The sequence below is a fragment of the Sturnira hondurensis genome, unplaced genomic scaffold (genome assembly GCF_014824575.4).
Source record: "Sturnira hondurensis isolate 20B ecotype Veracruz unplaced genomic scaffold, ASM1482457v3 Scaffold0021214, whole genome shotgun sequence".
Lineage (NCBI taxonomy): Eukaryota > Metazoa > Chordata > Mammalia > Chiroptera > Phyllostomidae > Sturnira > Sturnira hondurensis.
In genome coordinates, this window is record NW_028093845.1 from 11,906,309 (window position 1) to 11,920,046 (window position 13,738).

The following is a 13,738-nucleotide window of genomic DNA, read 5'->3' on the forward strand; positions in this document are numbered from 1 at the left end:
AACTGCCAAGCGCTGTCGGAGGGAGGAACCGAGGGGAACCCGGCTGGATGGAGATCGACTGACCCGCGCTGGGACCTCAGTAACTGGAAAGCGGAAGTTTTCTCAGGGCAAACTGTCTTGCTACTTGCGGTGTACTTATTGCCATAGTTCTCCGCCGAAGCGTGGGTAGGAAGAACATGTTGTCACTGACAAAGCCTAAGGCAGGGCTTACTTTTTCAACTATCTAGACACTGCAGAGGGCGATAGTCTTTGGCTAAGTAAATGTTTACTGTATTCAGTAATGTCTCAAGTTTTCATTTTCTTTTCCTTTTCAGTTTTTCATTTCCTCTGGTAGGCCTCAGAGGGTCAGATTTGGGATTTTGCAGCACATGGGTTGAGTAGACAAACCTGCCAATGTAAGGGTAGGATTGTCATTATGAGTGTAAAGGCTACATAACTTTTAAAGCTGATTGGGATATGGGGAAAGGTGCTCTTTCTTCTCAGGGCGTGTGATGTGTGTGTTTCTTAGCAGATGCTCCAAATTACAGACTTTTGGAAGACGTTTTCCTGTTTGTGTGCAGAAGTTTGCAAACAGACTTTTACCTTCCACTGTTCTCGTGGTTCCACCTGCTGCCGGTCGTTTTCCCATTCTTTGTCTTTGCCTGAGTAATATGTACTTGATAAATAGTTTCATACATTGTCTCAATTCTCATAAGAACTCTATGGAATATGTCTTTGCATTTTATGGATAATATGGTGTTAAGGAGTCCAGAGCAGTTAGAGAATTTATCCAAGATCACACAACAACTAAGTAGCAGAAATGTATTTTGACCCATACTGGCCTCAAGCTGCAGCCTGGGTTTTGCAGTATGCTACACCTACCCCCGTGTTTTTAAAAACCATGTGTTTTTGAAGCACTGTGGTTGACTGTCAGGAGTGTTATTCAAAATTTACTTAAATGGCAAGATGATCAGCTGGGGTTATGCAAAGTTTCTGATCTGGTATGCATTAGTTTTTTTCCAAGAATGTATGTGAGAAAGGAAGTTTATTTGACACTACAGTCCAGTTTATTTTTAAGTAAATAATTCTCAAACTTAAGTACTTTATTTTTTAGTTGCCAAACTTGTGACATGGACCACAGCTGACTTTGGCACCATGAGGCTTCACTTACACATGCTTTGAGAGCACCTGTGTTCATTTTGCAAGGGCTCTCCTTGCCTCATTTCACTGGTACAATTAAGACAATGTGAACTCATTAGTGGCTTTAGCAAGTCAGATTATTGTTCCGTGTTCTAGGGCCAATATCAGGGAACAATGTTCGGTAACTAGTCAATGAGAATGAAGTTGCTCAAAATATGAAATAACTGACTTTTCCTCATGAAAATAACTTTCAGTTTCTCTTAAATCTGTTCCTAAATTCTTAGGAAAACTTTAAATTTCAGTAAGGTGGGTGTGAGTCTTAAATGATAGTGGGATGAGAGATGGGGGCATTTTATGGGTCTCAGGGAACTCCAGGCCCATTGACGGTAATGATCGTCAGTATCACTACTGAACACTGTGATGTTGTTAGGGCACCTGCTTTATTACCACATTACTTTTTGGTGCTGACCTCAGGAAATATTTTATAGTTTAGAGCAGACACGAGCCCAAATACTGTGTTTTCATGACAACTTGAACCACATCTTGCCGAAGTCATTCACTTATTTATTCATTCCCCTAATTATTTCATAAGTATTTGTTCACTACCTCCAATGTGGAAGGCTCTATTCCAAGTGCTTGATGTCAAATAGTGAAGAAAACAAAGTCTTGGGCTGATAGACGTTCTAGTGGAAGAGAGAGATAGTAAACAAATTAATAGATAATGTAATGACAGGTGGTGCACTGAATAAAAATAAAGCAGGTTAGAGGAAGAGAAAGAGAAGGCTGACTGGGAAGGGTGGCTATTTTTTAAAAGTAATTAAAGATAGCCATTTGATAAAGTGACCTTTAAAGCAGAGATCTTTTTGATGAGGTCAGTTTTAAGGAGAAGTGCATTCCCACCAAGGAGGAAAAAAAGACAGGCATGGGGAGGGGAGAGCCCTTGAGGTGGGAACATGTTTGGACATTCCAGGAGTAGTAAGCAGGCCAGTGTGACAGGAGCCCATGGGGGGGAGGAGGGGCGCAGATCCTGCAGGGTTTGTAAACCGTGGGAAACACTTTGGATTTTATTCTACAGGTGATGGGAAGCTATTGGGGGTTTTGAGCTTGGACTTGCATGATTAGATATGCCTTTTAGAAGGTCATTTTGGCTTGAAGACTACAGTGCATTAGAATGGAAGCATGGAGACCAGGTAGGGGACTGTTATAGTTGCATCGGCAAGAGATGATTCTTGGCCTGGTCCAGGGTAGTACCAGTGAAATGGTGAGAATAGTTGTGAGAACACATTTTGAACATGGAACAAATAGGATTTGTTTAGTTGGATTAGTTAATGGATTGAATGTGAGGTGTGAGAGAAAGAGGAGTCAAGAAAAACTTGAGGTATTTTTTCAGTGCATGTAGTTGGCTAAATGGAGTTAGTAGTTACTGAGAGGCTTAGGTGTCTTAGCTCTCTCTCTCTCTCTCAAAGGTTCTCACTCAGTCATTCAGCCTACTGTTATGCCATACACTAAAAGAGGCATTAGAAATAAAAAAGAAATGAGTAAGACCCAGTTCCTATTTTGTGGGAGGCCAGATTAACTACAACCTAATCAATAACTTTATGATAAATACTTAGTTAAGGGACACTTCTTAGGAATTTTCTCAGTTTTCCTGTGCAATTTCTCAGTTGTATAAGTTTGAAAACCAGTTTTAATAAAAGATATTCTCAGTGGGCCCAAATTAGAAAATAGAGGGAGGTAAGAAAAAGAAAATGTGGAAGCCTGGCTTCCAGATATAATTATTATTGATATTTAAAAATACACTATATCTATTTGGAAGTTTTCTATGTATACATATTTATGATAAGTATTTAAATATACACTTTCACAGCCTTTTAATACTAAATATATGTATATGTTTTTAATCCTCACTTGAGAATATAGAAAGAGAGAAAGAGAGAAAGAAGGAGAGAAAGAAGGAGAGGAAGAAAGGAAGGAAGGAAGGAAGGAGAAAGACTGATTGCCTTCCGTACTCATTCAGATCAGTGATCACAAGCTCAGCTAGTTGTGGCTGGACCAGGAATTGAACCTCTAACATGTTGCTGCAGGGTTTGACGCTCCAACCAACTGAGCCGACAGGCAACAAAAATCTATTTCTACAAACCATGTTAAATGGCTCTCATTTTATTCCATTGTGTGCATTTGCCATCTTTTATTATCAGTTATTTATTGTTGAATAGTTATCTGACTCCATTTTTTCTATTCTTTGATGAAGATCCTTTTAAGTAAATTTTAGTTAATGGAAATCCTTATTTTCTTAGACAAAGTTTGAGAAGTGGAATTGCTGATTCAAAAGGTATGCATTTTTTAGTCTTTTAATATAAACTTCAAATTGTTCTCCATAAAAGTTGTATCAGCTTTACACTTCCATCGTCATTTTATCTGAGTGCTTATTTTAGGTGCAAGTGTGGATTATTTTTACTTATTTATTTTTTAAAGATTTTATTTATTTATCTTTAGAGGGGAAGGGAAGGAGAGAGGGAGAGAAATATCAATGTATGGTTGCCTCTCGTGAGTCCCCTGCTGGGAACTGGCCTGCAACCCAGGCATGCGCCCTGACTGGGAATTGAACCGTGATTGTGTGGTTCGCAGGCCCGAGCTCAATCCACTGAGCTACTCCAGCCAGGTGTATTATTTTTAAAAACAAAAAATTTACTTTCTCCTGGCTGGTGTAGCTCAGTGGATTGAGCGCGGGCCTGCGACTGAGACGATCGCGGTTCGATTCTCAGTCAGGGCACATGTCTGGGTTGCAGGCCAGTTCCCTGCAGGCCAACTTCCAGCAGGGGATGCCCGAAAGGCAAACATACATTGATGTTTGTCTCCCTCTCTCCTTCCCTTCCCCTCTAAAGATAAATAAATAAAATCTTTGAAAAAAAATTTACTTTCTATTGTGGTTAAACACTTTACATATTTTTATAGGCTTATTGGTGATTTAGGGTTACTTATTCATGTATTTTTTATCTATTTTCCTATTGGCTCTTCTTTTTTAAATGATTTATTGTTTATGCTATTACAGTTGTCCCAGTTTTTTTCCCTTTCCTCCTGCTTTCACCCAGCTCACCCCCAACTTCCATAGCCAATCTCTACACAGTTGTCCATGTCCATGGGTCCTTCATGTATGTTCTTTGACTAATACTTGACCTTCTGTCAATCAGTTCCCACTTGCCTCCTCCCCTCTTACAGATGTCAGTCTTTTTCATAATTCTGTGCCTCTGGTTCTATTTTGCCTATTAGTTTATTTTGTTTATTAGATTCTTCTTGTAAGTAAGATCATATGATAATTGTCTTTCATTGAGTGGCTGATTCCATTTAGCATAATAGTCTCCAGTTTCATCCATGCTGTTGCAAAAGGTGGGATTTTTTTTTGTTGCATAGTATTCCATTGTGTAAATGTACCACCATTTTTAATCCACTCATCTTCTGTTGGGCATGTAAGCTGTTTCCAGATCTTGGCTATTGTAGATAGTGCTACTGTGAACATTGGAGGACATACATTCTTTCGATTTTTTTTTTTGACTCTTAGGATATATTCCCAAAAGTGGAATTACTGGGTCAAAAGGCAGTTTCACTTTTAATTTTTTGAGGAAATTCCATACTATTTTTCACAGTGGCTTCACCAGTCTGCATTCCGACCAATAGTGCATGCACTAGAGTTCTCTTTTCCCCACTTGCTTGCCAGTACTTGTTTGTTGGTTTATTAATGATGGCCATTTTAGCAGGTATGAGGTGATAGCTCACTGTGGTTTTAATTTGCATCTCTCTGATGGCTAGTGATGTTGAGCATGTTTTCATATGTCTATGGGCCATCTGTGTGTCCTTCTTGGAGCAGCATCTATTTGGGTTCTTTGCCCATTGGATTACTTGTCTCACTGGTGTTGAGTCCTTTATATATGAGTTCTTTATACATTTTGGAGATTAAACCTTTATCTGATGTATCATTGGCAAATATGTTTTCCCATACAGTTGGTTCCCTTTTCACTGTGATGATGAAAAGGGAACTGTGCAGAAGCTTTTAATTTCTTTATTCATGCAGAAGCTTTTAATTTGATGTAGCTTCATTGGTTTATTTTTTCCTTTATATCCCTTGTCCTAGGAGATTTGTTGGCAAAAATATTGCTACACAAGATATCTGAAATTTTACTGTGTTTTCCTCTGTAATTTTTATGGTGTCATGACTTATATTTAAGTCTTTTATCCATTTTGAGTTTATTCTGGTGTGTGGTGTAAGTTGGTGTCTAGTTTCATTTTGTTTCTTGTACTGCTCCAGTTCTCCCAACACCATTTGCTGAATAGACTGTTTTTACTCCATTGTATGCTTGTGCCCCCTTTTTCAAGTATTAACTGACCATAGAGACATGGATTTATTTCTGGGCTCTTTACTCTGTTCCACTGATCTATATATTTGTTCTTATGCCAGTACCAGACTGTTCTGATAACAGTGGCCTTGTAATATAGTTTGATATCAGGTATTGTGATCCCTTCAACTTTGTTCTTCTTCCTCAAAATTGTTGAGGCTATTCTGAGTCTTTTTTGGTCCCATATAAATTTTTGGAATATTTGTTCTAGATCTGTGAAATATGCCATTGGTATTTTAATAGAGATTGTGTTGAATCCATAGATTCCTTTGGGTAGTGTGGACATTTTAATTATGTTAATTCTTCCAATCAGTGAACATGGTATATGCTTCCATTTATGTGTATATTCCCCAGTATTTTTTTTCAGTGTTCTATAGTTTTCTGAGTGCAGGTCTTTTACCTCCTTGGTTAAATTTTTTCCTGGTACTTTATTTTTTGGTTGCTATGTAAATGTGATTTTTAAAAAATATTTTATTTATCTCTAGAGGGGAAGGGAAGAAGAGAGGGAGAGAAATATCAATGTATGGTTGCCTCTCGTGTGTCCCCTGCTGGAAACTGGCCTGCAACCTAGGCATGTGCCCTGACTGGGAATCGAACCAAGATCCTTTGGTTCACAGGCCTACGCTCAATTCACTGAGCTACACCAGCCAGGCTGAATTTTTTTTTTTTTTTTAGTTTCTTGTTCTGATAGTTTAATATTGGTGTATAAAAATGCTATCAATTTCTGGGTATTGACTCCGTATCCTGCTACTTTGCTGCATTCATTTATTAGGTCAAGTAGTTTTTCGGTCCAGTCTATAGGGTTTCTATGTAGACTAGCATATTGNAATTTTTTCCTGGTACTTAATTTTTTGGTTGCTATGTAAATGTGATTTTTAAAAAATATTTTATTTATCTTTAGAGGGGAAGGGAAGAAGAGAGGGAGAGAAATATCAATGTATGGTTGCCTCTCGTGTGTCCCCTGCTGGGAACTGGCCTGCAACCTAGGCATGTGCCCTGACTGGGAATCGAACCAAGATCCTTTGGTTCACAGACCTACGCTCAATCCACTGAGCTACACCAGCCAGGCTGAATTTTTTTTTTTTTTTAGTTTCTTGTTCTGATAGTTTAATATTGGTGTATAAAAATGCTATCAATTTCTGGGTATTGACTCCGTATCCTGCTACTTTGCTGCATTCATTTATTAGGTCAAGTAGTTTTTCGGTCCAGTCTATAGGGTTTCTATGTAGACTAGCATATTGTCTGTGAATAATGACAGTTTTCTTACCTCCTTTCCAATTTGGATGCCTTTTATTTCTTCTTGCATGGTTACTGTGTCTAGGACTTCCAGTCCTATGTCGAATAAGAATGGTGAAAGCAGACAGCCTTGTCTTGTTCCTGATCTTAAGAGAAACACTTGTAGTTTTTGCTCATTGAGTATGACGTTAGCAGTAGGTTTTTTGTATATGGTCTTTATTATGTTTAGATAAGCTCCATCTGTTCCCACTTTGCTGAGAGTTTTTATCACAAGTTGGTGCTGTACTTTATCAAATACTTTTTCTGCATCTATCCATATGATCATGTGATTTTTGTCTTTCATTTTGCTTATGTGATATATCATGCTTATTGATTTGCTAATATTGTATCATCCTTGCATCGCTGTAATAAATCCCACTTGATCATAGTCTATGATCTTTTTATTGTATTACTGGATCCATTTTACTAATATTTTGTTGAGGAGTTTAGCATCTACATTTATCAGAGATAATGGCCTGTAATTTTCTTTCCTTGTTGTATGTATCTTTACCTGGTTTTGGAATTAGAATAATACTGGCCTCGTAAAAAGAGTTTGGATATCTTCCTACTTGTTGAATTTTGGGGATAGTTGGACAATGGTAGGTGTTAGTTCTTCTTTGAATGATTGATAAAATACACCTGTGATGTCATCTTCTCCAGGGCTTTTGTATGCCAGGACTTGAGTTTTTTGATTACTGCTTTAATTTTGCTAGTTGTTATTGCTCTATTTTCAGGTTTTTTGCTTCTTCCTGATTCATTTTTGGAAGATTGTGTGTTTCTAGGAATTTATCCATTTTGCCCAGGTTGTCCAATTTCTTGGCATATAGTTGTTCATAGTAATTTCTCACAATCCTTTGTATTTCTGTTATCAGTTGTTACCTCTCCTCTTTCATTTCTGATTTTATCTATTTGGATCCTGTCGCTCTTTTTCTTGATTAGTCTGGTTAAAGGTTTATCAATTTTTAAAAATATTTGTTATATATTTTTCCATTACCCTTTAGTTCCTGTATGTCCCCCACTCCCCAGCAATCACCAAACTGTGGTCCATGTCCATGAGTCCTTTTTCCTTTTTGCTTAGTGCCTTTACCCTCTAACCTGTACCCACCCCTGCACTAGCTGTCAAGCCTGTTCTCCATCTCTGAGTCTGTCCCCATTTTCCTTGTTAGTTCAGTTTGTTAATTAGACTCCACATGTGAGTGAAATCCTATGGTGTTTGTCTTTCTCTCACTAGCTTATTTCACTTACCATAATATTCTCCAGGTCCATCCATACTGTTGCAAAGGGTACAATTTTCATGTTAAGAATAAACTGTTTGACTTAATTTGTTCATTTTATGATGTGAAATGATTTCAAAAGGTTTTAGGAAAGGTACCATTTAAAAATCTGTGTATCTTTTTCTTCTAAAACTTTGACCAATTAAACCATGTGACACAGGAGATAAATTAGCTAAGGACTTTGTATTTGAAATTTAAATGTGAACAGAAATAATCATCAATAAATAATGTCACTCAATTTTGGGGAAGAGAGAAGCATGAGGTTTTTAAGCCATCATTTTTTTTAAAAAAGGTAACCTAAAAAGTTGTTGATTCTTAAACCTGAACATATGTTTCTTCATTTGATGCCAAGTGGGGTGTGTTTAGGGCACAGGAGGCTTTGCTTCTGATGACCAAACACTGGGAATCAAAGGATTATCTGAGGACTGAACCTTTAGGTGAGTGCTGGCTTATCACATGTTAGTCCTTACATGTATTCCTTATCACATGTAAGTCTGTAGTCAACTTAACCTGTGAACATCATCTTCACACAGTATTCATTTGCTGTCTTCTATGTTTAACGCCCTGTCCTTGGCCCCTCTCAAGTGCGTTTGTTCATGTAATTCACACAACAACCATGTGGAACTGGTATAATTATTCACATTGACCGAGGCTCAGAGAAGTTACGGCCTGAGATCATACATCTGGTAAATTGTGGGGGCAAAGATTCAACCCAATTCTTTTCACACCCTACATTTTTGTTGGCAATAAGAATAAATAGTAAGCAAAGGGAACAATGATTCTTTCTGTTTAAAGATGTCCAGTGAAAAGAATGACAAGAGCACAATATAATGCTCAACATATACCACTGGCTTTCAGTCAAGATGGCGGCATATGCAAACATGGCTCACCTTTTCACATAACCACATCGAAATTACAACTAAAATATAGAACAGCCATCACTCAGAACCATCAGAAATTGAGTTGACTGGAAGTCTGACAACTACAGAATTAAGGAAATCACATCCATTGAGACTTGTAGGAGAGGCACAGACACAGAACAGGCTGGTCCCTCACCCATGGGTGGTGGATAAAAATTCAGGAGGGATATCTCAGGAGCAAGGAGTCCCAGCCCCACACCAGACCCCAGAACCCAGGGTTCCAGTGCCAGAAAGATAACTTACTGCAAATTCTGGCTGTAAAAACTAGCACTGATTGATCTGGTGGAAGAAACATCTGGAGCCCCAAGCAGTTCCTCTTAAAGAACCCACACGTGGACTCACCTACTCAGACTCCCTCTGAGCTCCAGTACTGGAGTAGGCGCTTGAAAGGCACCAGTGGCATACCAGGAGGAACTGAAGTATCTGGTATTGAGACAAGCAGAGGCCATTGTCCCTTTTCTAATACGTCCCACCACAGAACTGGCAAGCGGGTGCCATATCTGAAACTTCATCAATGTGGATAACACTGTTTGACCCACCTTGGAGAACCCTAGAGATACTGCCCCACCCCACTTATGGACCCACCCAAGCTGCTTTTTCATATGAATGGCTGGTCTTGGCTCATACTTCACAACTTACTAAATCCTGTCTCACAAGCAACAGCTGGCCTCAGTGAGTCCAAGGCCCTGCACTAGCAGCAGCCAGCCTACATTTGTAGCTTGGCTTCCTCTTGATATCTCCAAGCCCCATACAAGTACCAGCCATCTGAGATTGCTATTCAGGCAGGGTTGCCCTGGGCAAAACACAGGTGGGGGCCAACCTTGCGTGTAACACTTGGGAAACCCCAGCGGCCAGAGCACAGTGGACAGCTGTAGACCACACTGGAGCAACGTCACCCTGCCCCTGCATAGCTGATCCTCCATGGAGGCAGGACGTTGGTGGTCAGTGGTTACAGCCAATCCTTGCAACTGACTGGCCTGGGTAAATCCCTCTCACTGATTTGCCAACAAAAACCAAGGCTCATCTACAAAAGGGGTGTGTACTCAGCCCACAAGATGGGTGCTCCTAGAGTACATAGCTTAGGTGATGGGGGAGGCTGTGCCACTGGAGTCTACAGGACACCTCCTACATCAAGCCACACTGCCAAGACATGGAGTCAAAGCAGCTCTACCTAATACATAGAGAAACACAGGGAGGCTGCCAAAGTGAGGAGACAAAAGATCATGGCCCAGATGAAAGAACAGATCAAAGCTCTAGAAAAAGAGCTAAACAAAATGGAAATAAGCAATCTATCAGATGCAGAGTTCAAAACACTGGTTAAAAGGATGCTCATGGAACTTAGTGAGGACCTCAGAAGCAGAAAAAAGATCCAGTCAGAAATGAAGGATTTACTAATTGAAATAAAGAATAATTTACAGGGAAATAAGAGTAGGGTGGATAAAGCCAGTAATCAAATCAATGATTTTTAACATAAGGAACCAAAAAACAACCAATCAGAATAACAAGAGAAAAAGGAATCTAAAAAAAGGAGGATAGTATAAGCAGCCTCTGGAACAACTTCAAGCGTTCCAACATTTGCATCATAGGGGTACCAGAGAGAGAAGAGAAAGCAAGGAATTGGAATTCTATTTTAAATATTAATGAATGAAAACTTTCCTAATTTGGTGAAGGAAATACACATGCCAATCCAGGAAGCACAGAGAGTCCCAAAGATGGATACACAGAGGCCCTCTCTAAGACACATCATATTTAAAATGCCAAAATTTAAAGATGAAAAGAGATCTTAAAAGCAGCAAGAGAAAAGAAGTTAGTTGCCTACATGGCCGTTCCCATAAGACTGTCAACTGATTTCTTAAAAGAAACTTTGCAGGCTACAAGGGATTGGCAAGAAATATTCAAAGTCATGAAAAGCAGGGACCTATAGCCAAGATTGCTCTACCCAGCAAAGTTATCATTTAGAATCAAAGGGCAGATAAAGAGCTTCCCAGATAAAATATAACGAAAGGAGTTCATCATCATCAAACCATTATTATATGAAATGTTAAAGGCGGTTTTTTAAGAAAAAGAAGACCCAAACTATGAACAGTAAAATGGCAATAAATACATATGTATCAACAATTGCATCTAAATAACAAACTAAGCCAACAAAAAGAACAGAGACAGAATCTTGGATAAGGGGAGTGTTTTGATGGCTGCCAGATGGGAGGGGGTTGTGGTGGAATGGGTGAAGAGGTAAGGGGACTAATAAATACAAATAGGTAGTTACAGAGTAGCAACAGGGATGTAAAGTACAGTATAGGAGATGGAGTAGCCAAAGAGTATTCATGACCCATGGACATGAACAATGGTGGGAGATGGCCTGAAGGAGTGTGGAGTGCTGAGTGGAGGGGGCAAAGGGGGAAGAAGCAGGACAACTGTAATAGCATAATCAATATAATATAATGAAGAACCAAAATAATACCACTAAAAGCATCCCATTTGCTAAAATTTCTTGATAAATGCAAGCATTTCCTGAAGGTCATTACCTGTCTATTCTCTGTCTCTTGGAAGTCTCTGAGTTTCAGTCATCACCTTTGTTTCAGAATTACTCAAATGCCTGAATCTCTAACTACCACTGTCTCCTGATTTGCTGCTGGGAATTTTGCTCCACTTTTTAATCTGAATGTCTTCAGGGTATATTAAAACTCAGTATATTCAAACATCTCTTCTCTCAGTCCTTCCAATCCTTAATTTTTATGATTGCTCCTATTTATAATAGAAGCACCAATATTTTCTCAGTGAATGAAACCCAGAATTTCAATGCCATTTTGTTTTGTTTTTTCTTTTCATGTACGAGGTTTGTTAGGAAAAAGTCCAGCCATTGTTAATATAATGAGAATGGTTTGCATAACATCAATGTAACCTGGCAGCCAAGGAGAATGGACTGGAATGTGCATGCATGAATAATGATGACTTCAGTATACTATTCAGTGGGGGCTATAGGTGCCTTTGAGTGAGCATGTGTACTGTGTGGTCATTGCATTCAAAATGACTGAGTGAGTAGAGCAACGAATCTGTATCAAATTTTATACTAAGCTTGAACATTCCTCCATGGAAACTATTTGGATGATTCAAAAGGCCACAGCTATGGGCAACTGGTGATTGGCAGCTTCATCATGACAACATGTCCATTCACGCATCATGTCTTGTACAGAGTTTTAAATAGGACTCAGAATTTTAATATGAGCAAAGGGGGTCAGACCAATCTGGACCCAAATTAAGCCAGTTGCTTAGCATTTGGAATAGTTATTACAAATGTAATTTAAGTCTGCAATTTTTATTTTAGAGACAATAAGGTATTTCCCCATAGTAAGAGAATCTTTTTAAAATGACTTCAGTTTTTGGAGCAATTTTAAGTTCACAGCAAAATTGAATGGAAAATAAAGAGAGGTCCCATATACTCCCTTGCATGCACAGCCTCCCCATAATCAACATCCCCCATGAGCGCTGGTATATTTTTTACTGTCAGTGAACCTACAGTGGCACCCATCATTATGACCCCAAACCTGTAGTTGATGTTACCATTCACTCTGGACACAGTATATTCTGTGGGTTTTGACAGCTCTATAATGATGTGGACCCACCACTACCGCATTATTCAGAGTAATTTCACTGCCCTCTGCCTATTCATGTCTCTCTCCCCTTAATCCCTGGCAACCACGGACCCTTTTACTATCTTCGTAGTTTTGCCCTTTCCAAAATGTCCCGTGGTTGGAATCAAACAAACAGTGTGTAGCCTTTTCAGATCAGCATTTTAAGTTAAGAAAAAACGCTTAATGTTTTAAATTCTATTTGCCTAGAAAACATATCCCTGAGAAGATGACCCCCTCAAACTCAACATGCAGCTTCCTTCCAGGTTCTGGGGGGCAGGAAGGGGACTTGTGCCCTGAGAGCCAGGTCATCAGCAGCCCCGATGCTTAAAACTCAGACATGGTGCAACTGCATTAGCCTTCACACCTTCCTCATCATGGTATTTTTAACTGCATTGGACCCAGTCCACAGTGTAAAGTTATAAATAGGGCTGGATGGAGACACATGGGTAGGCTAATAATTAGGTGCCTCTTCAAACCTGTGTCCTTAAGTATTTATTCCAGGTTTATTCATTGGAGAGGCTGGTTCCCGTGTGGGGAAGAGCAGAAAAGAAAGCAAGTTGGCTGGCTCAGAACACCCTGCTTAGCAGAATAAAACCAGACCTTAAAAGTCAGTTGGAGGCCCTGGCTGGCATAGCTCAGTGGATTGAGCTCGGGCCTGCGAACCAGACGATCGCGGTTCGATTCCCAGTCAGGGCACATGCCTGGGTTGCAAACCGGTTCCTTGCAGGCTAACTACCAGCAGGGGATGCACAAAAAAGGCAACCATACATTGATGTTTCTCTCCTTCCCCTCTAAAAATAAATTTAAAAAAAAAGTCAGTTGGGTGATTACTGGTTGTTATTAAATCTCATCAACCACTCCCACCCCTAGTATCTTATCAAAATATGTCTTTCTTCCAGTCAGCACTCTCTAGCATGTACCGTTCTTTCCATCTTGAAACGCACTCAGTGATGTAGAGTCCCTTACAGGTTTATGCTCTGGACAAGTGCCCAGCTGGTCTTTGCCAACCTAACGTGGCCATCCAGCCCTTACCTCTGTGGAACTTAGACAGAGTCGGCTTTTCCTCCTTCATCTGGAGTTGCAGTCCCTGAGGAAATCCCTTGGGCCTGAGGCCCAATCAGGGGGAG

General features: G+C 39.6%; 1 protein-coding gene across 1 annotated transcript in view; it reads left to right on the plus strand.

Moving 5' to 3' along the window:
* LOC118977119 (beta-mannosidase-like) overlaps positions 1–13,738 on the plus strand; it is a 64,718-nt gene that overhangs the window by 431 nt on the left and 50,549 nt on the right. The gene's annotated exons all lie outside the window — the stretch shown is intronic.